Source organism: Mirounga leonina, unplaced genomic scaffold, assembly GCF_011800145.1.
Source record: "Mirounga leonina isolate KUSES-001 unplaced genomic scaffold, KU_Mleo_1.0 Mir_127, whole genome shotgun sequence".
Taxonomy (NCBI): domain Eukaryota; kingdom Metazoa; phylum Chordata; class Mammalia; order Carnivora; family Phocidae; genus Mirounga; species Mirounga leonina.
In genome coordinates this window covers 70,812,380-70,826,131 of record NW_023270316.1, presented here as the reverse complement: position 1 = coordinate 70,826,131, position 13,752 = coordinate 70,812,380, and the positions used below count along the sequence as shown (strand labels likewise).

At 47.1% G+C, this 13,752-nt stretch overlaps 1 long non-coding RNA gene across 1 annotated transcript; it reads left to right on the top strand.

The window, feature by feature from the left end:
• Positions 1–4,166: 4,166 nt before the first annotated feature.
• On the top strand, positions 4,167–10,052 carry LOC118009190. The gene is made up of 3 exons (XR_004678828.1): positions 4,167–4,638; positions 9,258–9,366; positions 9,474–10,052. It is a non-coding gene; the product is annotated as an uncharacterized LOC118009190 (long non-coding RNA).
• The last annotated feature ends 3,700 nt before the right edge of the window (positions 10,053–13,752 follow it).

Below are 13,752 nucleotides of genomic sequence, written 5' to 3'. Positions count from 1 at the left end.
GCGTCCCTGGGCCTCAGGTTTTGCGGCTGCGGGATGCGGAGATAGAGCTAGATGGTCTTTAACATGCCTTGCATCTTCAACTTTCTACAATCTTTGTGAGCTGGAAAGATTTACACAGAACTTCATCTTGATTTTATTGCTTGTAGTTCATCTTCTTGTGACAGAGCCGGCAGCAGCGTGTGCGTGTGGAAGTCAGTGGCTCTCTGTCTCTGGGATGATTTAGGAGGTGCTGAAAGCCCAGGGTACCTCCCTCACTGTTCTGCCGCTGGGAGGGCCTGAAGCTCCCTGGCCCCAGAGCCAGACCTGGGATCCAAGCATTGTTTGTAGATGCTCTCAGTCAAATGGCAAACACTTGCCCATTGTTTCTCCCCACACAGTCGCCTGGACTTGCCTCTGGATTCCCTAGGAATGATCCCAGGAATGGTATCCAGCAGGGGCACAACTGCCAGGAGAGGTCTGGGGCCCAGGGCATCCCGACGGCTGCCGGGCCGGGCCGGGAGAGTCTGCAGGGCGGCCCACCAAGGGCCAGCTGAACAACCGAGTCTCAGTCAACTGCCTTTGCCCAGGGAGGTGGCCTGTCAGCTTCGGGGCGCTGCCCTAGGCTTTGCTTCGTTTTGACTTGCCTGATTCTCTGCCCCTCCTCAGGGTGCCCTGCGGGAAGGCGGAGGTTCTCCGACGACGTTCCAGGGCTCCGTCCTCAATACTAGAACAGCAGGAAATGAGGCCCCTGTAGGAGGAGGAGGTCCTCGGAGGCAGCCTCCGCTTCACCTTCCACCACGTAGTCTGTGGTGATAAAAAGATTAGGGATAGTTGGCCACCCTGGAGAAAATGGCCCGATCCTGTGGCAGAGCTGCCTGGGACCAGGGGCCCCTTCTGTAGCAGGGATTCGTGACTCCTCGTAGAAGTGGACAGTGGCACCATTTTCCCTCTTCACTCTGTTGTCGGCCTAAGGAGCCGCAGGCCTACGGCCTCACGCGCACCACCAAAAACAAGGCTTGGGGGTCAGGTCGTCTGTAGTAGGCCTCCTTTTGGTGGCTTCGGTTCTTAACCTATAAAAATGGAGAAAGGATAACCAGGAGGATAACTTCCCAGCGCTCCTATGGGGGATTTATTTATCAATATGGGTGGCTGTACGAGGTTTAGAAATAAATGGACCATCAGATGGCACCCTGAGGTATTATTCCACGACACAGCCTTTTAAACACCAATTCCCTCCGCACTCCTTTAGCACATGTGTAGAACATTATATTTAAGAAACAGTCGTCCCACTGACTTTCTTAGAGGGCTGGGCTTGTCAAAACTATCTCATTTTTGGGTGAGGATTAGGGTGTGTTCTGGTGACGTATGAGCGTATAGCTATCAACTAGTAATGAAAATACAACGGAAGCAAAAAACATCCTTCGTGGTATCTTGAAACCTTCTGAAAAACAAACAAAAAAAACATCAGAGGAGCCTAACAGAAACAGGTGTGTTTTATATTTGGGGGGATAAACAGGAAGGGAACACACATACATGCTGAACCACAAATATCCCATCACCCTTACCACCAAGCAAGCTTCACCTTAGTCTCCAGAGTAAGTCACCCCGTTGCATACCACAGGAACAGAGAATCCCAGTTTTTCCCAAGGTGTTTTTCATAGTCCAGCTGAAATTTCTGGATGTGTTGCAAGGGCCCCACTAAACCCTCAAGTCTGGGGTACCTGGGTGGCTCAGTCCTTAAGTGTCTGCCTTTGGCTCAGGCCATGATCCCAGTGTCCTGGGATCAAGCCCCGCATCCGGCTCCCTGCTCCACGGGAAGCCTGCTTCTCCCTCTCCCACTCCCCCTGCTTGTGTTCCCTCTCTCGCCGTGTCTCCCTCTGTCGAATAAATAAATAAAATCTTAAAAAAAAACCCAAAAAACCCTCAAGTTTAACATGCTTTGTTCCTCTCCCCATCCTACTGTTTATTTCCTTTGTAGGAGATTGGGAATTTAGGGGATAGTTAAAAATCCTATTGGATAGTCCAGTAATTTTGCAGTGGGATACCAGCCTAGGGCCCAAGGAATTTCCCTAATGAGCCAAAAGGAGATTTGGGTTAACTAGAGACAATAGCTCCCTAAGTATCCACTTTGGAGAGGGTCTAGGAATTCAGAGATTCCTGCTAATGATAGGCCTCAGGAACATTCTGGGGGGTAAAGATGCCCTGATTATGTCCCTTGTGAAACACAGTCTGGAAGAACTGTAAGCTCGCACCTACCTGCAATTCTACCTGACTGCCCTCCAAACCAATCTGTGTTCAAGCTGAACCTGAAGCTGTCTTAGACCAGCAAATACTAAGTCAGGTTTTGGTTTTGGAGTCAGACAGATGTAGGTTTGAGTCTTGGGTCTGCCACTAAGAGCTGTGTGGTCATGGCCAAATCACTTAGCCTACCCGGGCCTCAGTGTCCTAGTGTGCAAACTAGGAATAAAAGAGACCCACGGCATCTACTGAACTTGATGGGGACGGGAGGGTGTGGGAAACAAGACTGTGTGGCCATCGTTGCTGGCAATGGAAATACACTGTCTCTCCGTGGGATTCTGCTGTCCCGGCCACCTTACCTTTACATCTACCTACGCCCCCACCCACCCCGTGCTGGCGTCCAAATAGGAACCTCCACTCCAAAGGAGCCCATCTAGCAGATCACCAGCACCACCTTACTCCCCTGTTTTCTTGCCTCCCCTGGCCTCTCTCCCTCTCAGTCTCCCTTTGAGCCCTCATTTCCCTCTCTAACAAAAAGTACCGCTGCGTTTTTATCTGTGCTAAACTTCAAGAGCAGAATCATCTTAAACCGAGAAGAAAAGCGGAGGGCGCCGCCCCTGGGACTGGGACCACCCACCCCGATATAAGCTCGGCGCTTTCTGGGCGCAGACGCCAAGGGGAGCCGAAACGCCGCCCGGGGCTCCAGGACACTCCTGCGGTGGAGGTGCCAGGAAACTTTCTCATCTGAGTTCTTGACGGACGGCCTCGAGACCACATTCAGCCCAAATCTGTGTTTGCCCCAAATGAGGGAGGCGCCCGCTGCCCTGGGGGCCTGGGAAGAGGGGAGGAGAAGGGGTGGGAGGAGGTGGGAAATGAGGCGGGAGGTGAGAGGAGGTAGGGGAGAGGCGGAAGGGTGGATGATGGTAGGAGAAGATGGGAGGGGGAGAAGTGAGGGAAGGAGTGGGAAGACATGGAGGTTTGGAAGAAGAGGACAGGGAGGTAGGAAGAAGGGATGAGTAAGAAGAAGGGGAGGGACAGGTGGAGGAAGGAAGGGTTGGAGGAGGTGGGAGAAGGAAAAAGTAAAGGAAGAAGGAAGTTGAGAGATGTAGGTGGGCGAAGTGGGAGAAGGAAAGTGGGAGGGCGAGAGGACGAGGTGGGGGAGTGGCAAAGATGGAGGAAGGAGGAGGTGGGGGTAGGAGGAATGGGAGGCAGGAGAGGCGGGGGGGAAGTGGGAGAGGGAAGAAGTGAGGGAAGAGGGAGAAGGGCGGAGGGGGTTGGAGGTAGGGGAGGGAAGAAGTGAGGGAAAGGAGGTATGGGGTGAGGAAGAGAGGGAGGGAGACAGGAAGAAGGGGTGAGGAAGAAGAGGGTGAGGGGCGGAGGGGGGAGAAAGGGGGGAAGAGGACGTGGGAAGGAAACAGGTGGGGGAGGAAGTGGGACAGGGAAGAAGTGAAGGAAGGAGGAGGTAAGAGGTGGGGGAGGGGCGGGGGTGGAGGAAGGGGAGGTAGGAGGAGGCGAGAGCGAGAAGTGAGAGAAAGGGGGGAGACGCGGAGGGGAGCTAGGGGGAGGGAGGGGCAGAAGTGGCGGGAGGAGGGCGGGGCGGGGGGTGGAGGGAGAAGGGCTGAGTAAGTAAGAAGAGGGGGCGGGGCGGAGATGGAGGGAGGGGGGAGCGGGAGCCGGGCGAGGGCGCAGAGCCGGCTCGGTGGCTGGAGGACCGGGAGCCGACTGCGAGCACTGCTCCTGGGAGCGGAGGCGCTTTGGAAAATCCGGGCGTGCCGAGCAAGTTCTCTAGTTTTTCTCAAGGCCCGCAGCCGGCCCGCGGGCTGGGTGAGCACGGCGGAGCTCTCCTGGAACAGCCAAACAGCCCAGCCCGCAGCGGCCCGCCGGCCCCGCCCAGCCCGGTGCAGCCCGTGCGGTGGCCGTGGCCGTGGCGGCCGCGGCAGGGGCGGCGACGGCGGGCGGGGGGCGGGCGGGGGCGCTTCCCCGTGGCCCGAGGCCCGCGGCCGCGCGGCTCCGGGAACTGGGCTCCGTCACACTTCCGGGAGAGAGGAGGCTTTTCTGCTCAGAAATCCACCAGACTCCTCTGATGCGCTTTGCTTTTATAGTGGAAAACTACAATCACACACACACACACAAACCATAGCCATGAAAATAAGTGAAATTAGAACCTGCCGACTTCACTTCCCGGAGGCTTTTTTTGTTGGCTCGGGGCCTTTTTCGTCCGCTCACACCGCTCGTGCGTCTATGCTGCGTTTAACATCTTTAGACGGGTGACGTTGTGACATTGTATGAACTTGATTTAATGATGGTTTCTGCCTGGGTCGGTGGACATCGCCTCACTTGATCACGTGAAATAAATGCATACACGTTGCAAACATAAGGGCACCGAGGGAGAGGTATCTTTTTAACCCTGCCACAAAATAGGTAAGAAAATATCCCCTAAGGCAATGCCAACACCGAAAGGGTGGAGTATTATTAAGACTGTGGCTATGTTAGAAACAACAAAAACTCACTGGCTTGTTCATAGTCATTCGTAAGTTAACATTATAAAATTATCAAATAATAATAGGGACGAAAACTCATTTGTTGTAAGCTTGATGTTTTAGAATGCATATCCTATGTGGTAAATCACTCATTGTTGGGTCTCTGTGTGTGGGAGAGAATTTCTGCTCTGAAAGGACGGCTTCAATGCTTGGGTACCCGAGAAGTTCCACTTAGGAAATCAACAAATGCAGTTACTGTAAAGCAGATGCAGTATGGGGGGCTTACTAAAACTGAGGGTTCTTCCCCCAGAGTTTACTCCATTTGCCTTTAAAATGAGCTGAAAACCAAGGGATCACAAATTTAAAATTGGCCAATGCCAATTGATGGTCACTCCCAAACCGGAATGATAAGGTTGTCATCCCTAGAATGGTAAGTTAATAGGTCCAGTTCAATTTAGAAAAATTTGGCCTTCCGGCCACATCTGATATGCCCGTATAAAATCAAAAGATGAAGCAATGCAGGTTTTATCGAATTAAACCAGCAGTAGTGATAACTAGGATATAGCTTCTCATAAGCAGAAGGCACGGACATGTCTCTGATCTAAACCATTTCACACTAAACAATATCCCAGTTACTCTATGTAGCTTAACTTCCTGGGATTTGTATACTCTAGACCAGAGATTTTGTTTTCCAGACCTGTTTGTTTGACTTTTGAGGTGTGTTTTAAACGTTTCAGTTAGTTATCTATATTTAAAAATCAGGATATTTACACGCAAAGCTGGACTTTTGGCTTTTCTTTGAAATGAGACCTGGCCACTATTGGCTGGAGCCCAGCAGTCTGTAAGATGGGACAGTATGCATCTCCCCTGCTGTCCGTCCCTCCTCACCCCTGCCTTTCCTCTTCAGGTACTTGTCTGCCCTTTGTACCTCAGTATTCGGCTTCCGCCCCAGAAAAACCACTTTACCCAGTGCTCACCTTTTTATTAGGATTATTAAAGTCATAGATGATTTAGACATGCCTAATGCTTGTATAAATTAAAACCTCAAATCTTGATGTCCAGAAATTCATCTTGACAGATTCATCCTATCGTAACTGATTCTATGTCCATTTCTTGAAGACTAGCCCTACAGAATGTCCCGGTTCCCTCGATTCTGCATTTCCAAAAGATGCAGCGAGACCTCAGGGAGCATGTGATCTCAGGAATTAAACCTGGTCTGGATTCCCACAGGTACTTGTGCAACGTTAGGCAAGTTATTTATTGTCCTTGAGCTGGTTTCTTTAAAAATAGATGTAATAACACTACCACCTTGGACTTTTGAATATTAAATTATTCTATGTGACAGCATCTTGAATAGTATCTGGTCCACACTAACCACCCCAAATATTAGTTTTCCTTGCCCTTGGGATTTCAGTAACTAATGTGGGTACTTGAGAGAGAATTCTTATTAGATCTGTTTACTTGTCTACAAAATCCTACTTTGGTAGAATCCAAACTTTGATATGCGGGAGACTTACCTGGATACTTGGTTAAAATGCTAGTTTCTGGGTCCCCCACCCAGGATTTTGATTCAGGAAGTCTTAAGTGGAGCCCTGGGGTTTCACCTTTTCATATTTAATTCTGGGACTGGAGTTCTCAGACTTCACTCTGACCCTCTGAGATCCGGGCTGGCTATGGGTCATTCAGTGAAGGAGGTGGATGGAACACTGAATCGATTCCCTGGCTGGGCCTGGCCAACATGCTGACCTGCAGCTAGATCGCATGCCCTCCCTGGGTCCCTATTGCCTGCTCATCAATTCACAGACATTGACTGAGCATCTACTTGAAGAACACTGAGCTAGCACTAGGTATATGATGGTGGACACAGTAGGTGACGTGGTTTCTGTGCAGGTATCTCGGGGAACTGAGCACCAAGCCCGCCTGGCCCAGGCTTCAGCCTTTCCTACCAATGCTGTTCTTCCTAAAGACACTCCTAGATGCCATCACCGGCCTGTCCTCCTCCCACCCAGCACTGTGCATTTCCATGTCATATTACGGTGCTGTATGTCCGTTACTACTCGTGGACACTTACCATTGCACTGCTTAGCTGCTCACTAGATATTTGTGCAATTTAATTTCTTTTGACAAATCTATCTTCTGTAACTGAGTTGATGTTCACTCAGTCATCAAATATTTGAGCCAGGAACTGTTCCAAAAGCTGGGGGTGCGATCGTGAACAAAACTGAAAAATCCCTGTGCACGTGAACTTCTCTTCCAGTGGGGGAAGCGAGGCTGTACAAACAACTTGTTTGGACTTCTTGTGTATTTGATGGCTGTCTGTAGCCTGAAATTTGCTGCAATCTTGTTTGTTCTGACTCCTACCTTAGTTCCCTGCCAGATGGACTTCTTGCCCAACCCCGGTCTACACAAGCCTTGCTCTGTGGCGGTTCTCTCTGTGGCTGGAGAGCTCTCAGATATCCTATTGCATTTTGAATCAAAGGGTCTGCATCTCCTCTAGGCTTTAACCAAGATCGACCATTCATTTCCAAACACCAGAAGCTTCCACGACAGGCTAATTTTTTAAAAATGCAGCTTGTATGTTCTCTTCTCATGGAGTATTAAGGAAAGACTTGACAGAAGCTAAGTGACTCCGCAGTCTCTCATTTGTTTTGCTCTGTGGCAATACTGCATTCTTTTTAAGCTTCTTACACCAAATATAAAAATAACTCTACTTTGCATGCATATTCCATAATTTATTTTGAGTAGTACTTTTAATGATTTATCAGCAAAAGATAATCTTACCTTTAAATATGTGATTTGGGGGACATATGTTTTGCTGCTTTCTTGAGCTCTTTGTGCTTCTCTGGGTCTAATACTTGTTTTAGAGAAATACAAGTCCAATTTTAGCATAAAAATGAGAGGGGATTTCAGTTTTCCAAATACTCTACGAAGCGCGTTATGTCTGAAAATTCAAGTAAAGGAGTCTAATTTTAATTTCTTCTCTAAAGAGCCAACTTCTTGTGAAAATGCCCTCAAATATCTTATTTCTATCTCTTTGCATGGGTGTATTTGTATATTTGACCTCTGTCCTCATCTTTGGCTCTCCGTTCATGTCTTTTGTCGTTTTCCAAGTCTATATGACTACCTGTTGAGAACTATGAACTTGGTTAATAGAAATTCTTGGAGAAACAAATTCAGACACCTAGGATTTCACTTTTGGCTGTGAAGTTCAAGATAAGCGATTTAATTTGGACATAGCATTAGTCTTCAGTCATGCAACTGGTGAATATGCAGGTAGTGTTAAAACGCGATGAACCATGGATGGTCATCCTAAAAAGCAGGCAAGTTGCTGTGCTGAGCACAAGTTCAAACTGCTACATTAGAACTTAATTTGAGAGTCTATGCATACGCACCACTGAAAGTGGCCATTACTAGATGGAACTACCCATCAGTGCCACTGGAGTTTTAAAAACCTTCAGATTGGGGCGCCTGGGTGGCTCAGTCATTAAGCATCTGCCTTCGGCTCAGGTCATGATCCCAGGGTCCTGGGATCGAGCCCCGTGTCAGGCTCTCTGCTCTCAGGGAGCCTGCTTCTCCCTCTCCTCCCTGCTCTTACTCTCTCTCAAATAAATAAATAAAATCTTAAAAAAATAAAAAGAAATAAACCCCATAAGATCTGGCTACCCTGATACAATGAGAATTCAGACATCATGATGCTGACACACCGTCCAACCAGAACCAAGGGTTTACTTAGAGGACCTGAAAGAAAAGAAATTATGTGCTCCATTCCTTTCTATTCCTCCCCGCCTCCGGCCCCCCGGGAGTGAGGGTTGAGAGGGATGTCAAGTAAGGGTGAAAAATCTGAACTTGGATCTGTGCCAGCCACAATAATTGTGAGAAATCTACTTTTGTTTTAACTGGATGTTTCCCCTCGCTGAACTGACATTTAGTGATCAAGATACCTGGAATGCACACCGTAACTTGGGTGTCTTGATTTTAGGACAAAGATGGAGACAACAGGAGATGAGGTGCAAGGGGCTGGGACGGCCCTGATAAAGGGAACGGAACAAATGCAAACTTCACAAACAAACAAACAAAAAAAAGGAGCGTCTCCAGCTCCAGGTTTTGCTAGGCTGCTCTGAAATGCTTTATTTGTTAATTTATTTATTTTAAATCATGCCTAGGCTTTCATTCTCCCTAATGACATTTCATGCCCCCCTCCTCCCCGGTACCTCTCCAGTATGAACTTTAACAGGCACGCTGGGACTCCGACCCTTCCCTTTGGTAATTGGCAATAAGATTTCTCCTGTAGTACAGATACATACAGATTTGTTCCCTCTCCTGCTTTTGATACTATTTTAGAAACTGAGCTGCTAAAGGTTGTATTTGAACACATTTTCTGAACAAGAACTTTAATTAAGGGATCAAAAGGCTTAAGTGCATGCTTTTTAATAACTGAAACTGGTATCTATAATTTTTCTTATCTAAAATCTATGGAAATTGTTATCAGCCTAGCTTCTTTTACTTTCACCTTGTAAAGAAACTTTTCCTTCAAGCTCCCTTTTTTATTTTTACATCCAGTAGAACCAGCTCCTGTGATTATCATCAGCTAGAGGAAACCCATACGTCTCAGTGAGCAACATTCAATTGCCGACCGACGTTGCCAAGGACTCTAGAGATTTCTTTTCTGGTCAGTGTCACAGCCGGTTTCTTCTCGAAAGGCATGTTTTCATTTCATTGCCATATTCAGTGGCTAAGAGTTTTTTGGCTACGTTACTAAACTTTTGACTATCTTAGAATTTAGTTTGCTCAACAAGATGGCCAAAGAAAGCCACAGATGACTACGTGTACTAATACATATGAAGTAAATGACACATGCCAACCGGGAACGGTGAGCCACTCCTCCTGTCAGTCTGGGAGAACGTGTGTGAGTTGCTTTGTTTTTATTCTGGAGGGTGAGGGCCACTGGTGTGGGTAGATTTCCAAACTATCCAAGAGAACCTAATCGGGAAGCTCACAGCAGTCCCAGAGAGGAGTCCTACAGCGGGCTGCAGAGGGAGCTAGGAAAAGATTGGAGAGTTAAAGGAATGGATTGTTTGGCATGCAAAGGGCAAAGTAGAGACAAGAGAATCGTGTCCCACCAGAGGTGCAAATTCAGAGAAAACAGGAATTTCAACCACAGCCGAACATAAAAGGGGAAACTTTAAATTTAGACCCAATAATTGCCATGAGTTGATTTATTGACAAAAACTGGCCTAAAGGTGGTATCCCAAAATGTTAGTGTGGAAGAAGCGTTTTAAATTGCCTTTTGTGGGGCACCTGGGTGTCTCAGTCAGTTAAGCGTCTGCCTTCTGCTCGGGTGGTGGTCTCGGGGTCCTGGGATCAAGTCCCGCACCAGGCTCTCCGTTTGGTGGTGAGTCTGCTTCTCCTTCTCCCTCTGTGAACTCTCTCGCTCTCCCTCAAATAAAGAAATGAAGTCTTTAAAAATAAATAAATAAATAAATAGCCTTTTTGTTCTCTTAATTCTCTAACATTTTTTTCTGTAGTACTAGGTAAATACCAAAAAAGTGGCTACCAGAAACTTGGAAAGTCAGCTTTTTCCCAAACATAAGAAAAAGTGTAAAATGTCAAGTGGGCTCAGATGTGGGTCTTACCATTCGGGGTGTTTTGCTCACAGTGGCGCTGTTGGGATGGGGATGGGGTTGGTCATGAGGGTGCAGACCTACTCCATGAAGTCAACTTCTAAAGCTTGAGACATCTTCCAAGTAGACTTTTCTAGCTTAATCATAACCAATGATAGATTTGTCATGAGAGAACCTTTCTACAAACTTTTTTGAATATATTTTTATTTTCGCTTTGTTGACTTGGGATCGTAAGTGAAAATGAAGTGATTTTTCCTCCCCTTAAACTAGATGGTGACCATTTAAAAACACAGCCGAAGAGACTTCCAGAATGAGTAAATATCTCCTGCTTTTTAAATGGCCAGCCTTCAGACTGATTAAGAGAGTGCTCAGGCAGGCAGGTATTCTGAGTCACCGTGTGATTCCGGACATGTCCGCTGACCTCTCTCCAAGCTTCGGTGAAGTTAATGTTTTTCCTCCCACCAACTCACACTGGTGCCTTTGGGATGGAAAAAATGAATGTGGCAAAGTCCAGTGCAGATTTTTTAAATGCCACAGGAAAAAAATCAGGTAAAAAACACTTCTTTTTTTTTTTTTTTGTGAAATGCAGGCGCTGTGTGAAAGACACAGGGCACAGAAGCTTCTTGGCTCAGGGACAAAAATATCCATCTTTCTATAACTCAAAATGAAAGGTAGAAAAACACAGTCGAAGGTTTTAAGGAAGGAAGCAGAGTGTTCTTTTTAGGCCTACGAGGCAAGTCCTGTTCTTTTCTCATGTCTCTGGGAAAGAAAATGTGGTCAACATAAAGATGTTTTATTGCTGATGCTTACATAAAGGGACCTCAGTGTTCAAATCGCAAAAACACGTCTTCGGATGCCAATTTCACCTCTCTGAAAATGAGCAGAACTGAGCTTTCCCTAAAGGAGGGTTGGTGGTGTAATTATAGGCGTTGGGAGGGTGCCCAGGCTATGTCTTTCGTCCATTCTCAACTGTTGCTCCTTCCTTAAAACATACATATTCATGCCCTGGCGTGGTCTCTTGCCAGCCCTGACACACACATATACTCTGTGCTGGAATGCCTTTCCCGACGAGCGGGCCACATGCACAAAATAGTTTCACAACACATGGCTGTCTGAATGGCCATCTTTCATGCAGCACACATTGTGAAGCATCTTCCACCACTTCATGGAGAAATTTAATCAGAAGTCAGGCTGGCTGGGATTCTAATGACAGAGAGGCAAAGACTTCGCTAAAGAGGAATTGTTTAATTCTTTTTTTAAAAGATTTGTTTATTTTGAGAGGCAGGGAGAGAGAGAGAGAGAGCAAGCACACAGTGCGGAGGGGCAGAGAGAGAAAGAGAGTCCCAAGCAGACTCTGCACCAAGCATAGACCCCAACGCGGGGCTCGAGCCCACGACACAGAGATCAAAGACCCAGGCCGAAAAAGAGTCAGACGCCTTAACCGACTGAGCCACCCAGACGCCCCAAAGTGGAATTGTTTAAAATGTCAGTAAGGAAACAAGCGTTCATTTCTTCTTCATGGGAATACCAGACGACACACAAACCCCTAAGGCGAGAGACTTGGATGTGAGCTTTGCCATGGCTGGGCCTGCTCACCTGGTCTCCAATGCGGACCGAAGACAGAGGCCGGCTTTTCCGAATAGCACAGCATTCTGAAGGAAGGAGAGGGGTGCTGGGGTCCATTCCCAGGTCATCCACTAGTGTGCAAGGATGCCCCTTTAGGCATGGAAATATGCTTTGCAGTGGCTTCCAGAAGCAGATGGAAAAGTCTTGAAAGAGTGTTTGGTTTTCTGTGTCTGGTTGGCTGGTTTTTTGGTCTCACCGGAGAAGCCACCAGCCCATCAAGCTTGGGAAAAGCAACTTCAGAAAGCACAAATGCCTGCCCCCAGGTGAAGCTACTCTTCTATTGCCATGGAAAGTGTGGAGACCCAGAAATTGAATTTGCTTCTTCTTTCATTAATTTGTCCAACAAACTTTATTGAGCACCTACAATATACCAAGCTCTGTGCTTAGTGCTGGACATAGAAACATAAAGGCGACCCAAATCCTGCCTTCAGGAACCTCCAGCCCATACTCCATTGTGGATTCTGCATGTGTGATTTTAAGCTAATTTCCCCAACCAGACCATGCATTCCAAACATTGGAATCAGGGACAAGTGATCTCTTCAACTCATCAATAATTCTCACTAAAAACATTGTGTCTAGGGGCACCTGGGTTAGTAGGTTAAGCGTCCGACTCTTGAGCTCAGCTCAGGTCTTGATCTCAGGGTCGTGAGCTCAGGCCCTGCAATGGGCTCTGTGCTGGGTGTGGAGCCTACTTAATAAAATAAAACAAAATTAAATTAAATATTTAAAAAATGCTGGGTCTAGATATAAGAAAGAGATTCCTGTGACCTATTTCAAAGATCTCATTTAAGGGGCGCCTGGGTGGCTCAGTCATTAAGCGTCTGCCTTCGGCTCAGGTCATGATCCCAAGGTCCTGGGATCGAGCCCCGCATCAGGCTCCTTGCTCCGCGGGAAGCCTGCTTCTCCCTCTGCTGCTCCCCCTGCTTGTGTTCCCTCTCTCGCTGTCTCTCGGTCAAATAAATAAATAAAATCTTAAAAAAAAAAAACAACAAAGACCTCATTTAAAAAAACACTTGGAAAACAAAAGTAAAATAATGGATGTTTTAATCCTAAAGTGAGGTGATATTACTGTGCACCCATATATCCCGGATATCGACGACAGCAGATCAGAAAAGGTGCAGTTAAAGGGATACTTGTTGGGTCCCCTTCGGTTCAACGATCTTAAATCATAATCCGTCTTCTCCGTATCTGAGAGGCTTATAAGGCCGTCATCCACAAGAGGCCAAGGAGGCAAATCCAGCTGTAATGGCTTCACACAGACTCTGTGTGATCAGATAGATGTGGGGTTTTTTTAGAGGAGGAGAAATGCCTTACAGATAATGAGACCCAGGAGAGCCTGGATATGGAGGCAGAAGTCCAGTGTTGGAATGACCCCTCTGATGCTGACCATGTGCTCCAGCCAATCACCCTACCTCTTTGGGCCCCAGATTCCTCACTTGTAAGATGAAGGCATTGTGCTGGATGACATTGATGGCCTTTTTTTTTTTTTTTTAATTTAAATTCTAGTTAGTTGACATACAGTTCAATGTTGGTTTCAGGAGTAGAGTTCAGGGGGTCATCATTTTACACACAACACCAGTGCTCTTCCTAACAAGTGCCCTCCTTAATGCCCATCCCCCATCTAGCCCATCCCCCCCACCCAATTCCCTCTATCAACCTTCAGTTTGTGCTCTATGAGTCTCTCAAGATTTGTTTCTAAAGGCCTTTCTGATCCTAACGTTTTATTATTCTGTGATAAAGGTGACACTGGGCAGCATGTTTTGTGATTTTAATTCATTGATTAGGTCTTTCCTCAGTGGTCAGAGTTG